Below are 2,355 nucleotides of genomic sequence, written 5' to 3'. Positions count from 1 at the left end.
AAAATAATGCTGTGGAATTCTAAGCAAATCTTGTCTGCTAAATGAACTAGTTTATCCCATAGCCATTTGGCATTGCCAGATCAGGACCTAACATAAGGACAACTCAGAGTATGTTATTCTGTTCTTCTGAAATAGACTACATTTTCTTACTATCATGCTTGTCTAAAATAAAGACCTGTCTATATATCAGACCTGTCTAAAATAAATAATGGATTTATTGTGAAGGTGTAGGCTATATTACATGGATTTATTATACTTTTTTAAATGTAGATGTTCCAAAGGTCTGCATTACTGGCATGTAGACTATGTGTTGAATCCAGGAGATGATAAATGTGTTTATGTTCATTTTCGGTCAATTTCTGTGAGACCGACAGTTATTTGCTTGACAATCACCGGCTGACAAATTTTGTGACCGCCACAGCCCTAATCTAAACCGCTGTAAAATATATTTTCAATAACCAAAAATATTGTATTTTCAGCTTTTTGAAGCTGGTGTACAAAACCAAAAGTAAAAGACAAAAACAAAACATAAGAACGGGAAGCATAGAAATAGCGCACATAGAACAGATCAATAACTCACATTTCTATGTGAATTTGATCGGGTCGCCCAAAAAGTTACATATTGCAGCTTTAAGTTATGGGAGTCTGGGATGTTTCAAGAACATTTTTGAGATATTCACACATTGTACTTAAGAGGTTGCACTGAACATTCCCACAATGTTGCACAATGTTCCACATTTTCCAAATAAGTCAGTTTTTATGATGTTCATACTATATTTGTTTTAGATTTAACACAATATACATTGTTACCTTGTCTTGGAGGTCCTCAGAACATTTCAAGAACCTTCAGAAGAAAAACATATATTCAAGTTTTACCTAATATTACCACAACACTCTCAGCATGCACATGTTTTGTTCCTTAAAGCATAAGAAAGCAGATTGGAATACATCCCCATTATGTTTCTCTCCAGACTGAATGGCAATTTGCATTTGAGGATTGCATTGTAGGCCCAGTACAAAGTGATATAGACACACTTTGCATTCATAGAACATTTTAACAGCATTTAATCATACAAACACAACCATCTTTTTTACACTTCATATGTGGCCTTGATCCTTTGCTCCTTCAGGAAAGCTCTCTTACATGTGACCCACCACCTGGATTCGGTCCTAAATTTGAAATTGTGTTTTTTACATTGGATAAAGGTAGCGACTCAGGGCTAGAAAATAGTATATCATACACTGCATTAGAGGAACAATGGGAAAATAATTCTGCTTTGAAAGTTGATAAACTTGAAACCCCACTTTTGAGAAAATGGCCCTTGAATGTTTTGGTACACCTACTGGAGAGCTCTCCTTTGTCTACACCCAATCAGCATAGTTCACACCCTCTTAAGCCTTAGCCCCACCCATCTCTTTAAGGATTCACATGTGAGGCCATGTGAACAACCAAAGATTTCAAGACTAAAAGTGGTAAAAGTAGAAGCCTACAATAAGGAAAAACTCCAGGTAAAAATACACTTTATCTAGTCCTTGGCCTATATCCTAATCTGACTTTGGTGCAGGTCATGTTGTTCTTCACATTACCGTCTCTGGTAAACACACACTATATCAAATAAAATGTATTTGTCACATGCACAGGATACAGAAGGTGTAAACGGTACAGTGAACTGGTTACTTGCAATATCAAAAACAGAAAGTGTCCAGATAAAAATATTTTATAAATTATATTATAATTATTAGATGACGCTTACCTGACACATTGTCTAAATTGATGGGTCATGTGAAATAAATGCTATAACCACCCCCCAGCCATATCTAGTCGATGGGTCACTGTTGTCTTGACATGTGTACATGTTCATGAAATACAATAGATGGCCGTAATCACCCCAAACACACCTGTCTAACTTGATGGGTCATGTAATCATCTGGCGAAGTCAGTCTTTTGTTTAGACATGTAGCTAGAGAAGTCTTTTGTTTAGACATGTAGCTAGCTAGCTAGCTAGCTAAACAATGAACTGGTAAAATCCCAACTCATACTACTACCAATACAAACATTGTCATAGCTATAGTATGAATCTGCAGGTAGCTAAAGCTAACCAACTAGGTTCAATGTTAGCTAGCTAACATTAGGCTATAACTAGCAATGCAAATGGATTTCTGATTCAAATAATATTACTACACAGATCATACACGTAATGTTAGCTAGTTAGCCAGCAAGTTAACGTTCGCTAGCTAGCTAACAGTACGCTTTAACTTGCAATGAAAACGAATTTCTGACTAAATTAGACACTCATATTATCTGAAAATGTAGCTAGACTCTTACCCGTGTACATGTATGAATGCTTCATGGCA

This window comes from Coregonus lavaretus, assembly GCF_964263955.1.
Source record: "Coregonus lavaretus genome assembly, chromosome: 3".
Lineage (NCBI taxonomy): Eukaryota > Metazoa > Chordata > Actinopteri > Salmoniformes > Salmonidae > Coregonus > Coregonus lavaretus.
This window is presented reverse-complemented; position numbering follows the sequence as displayed.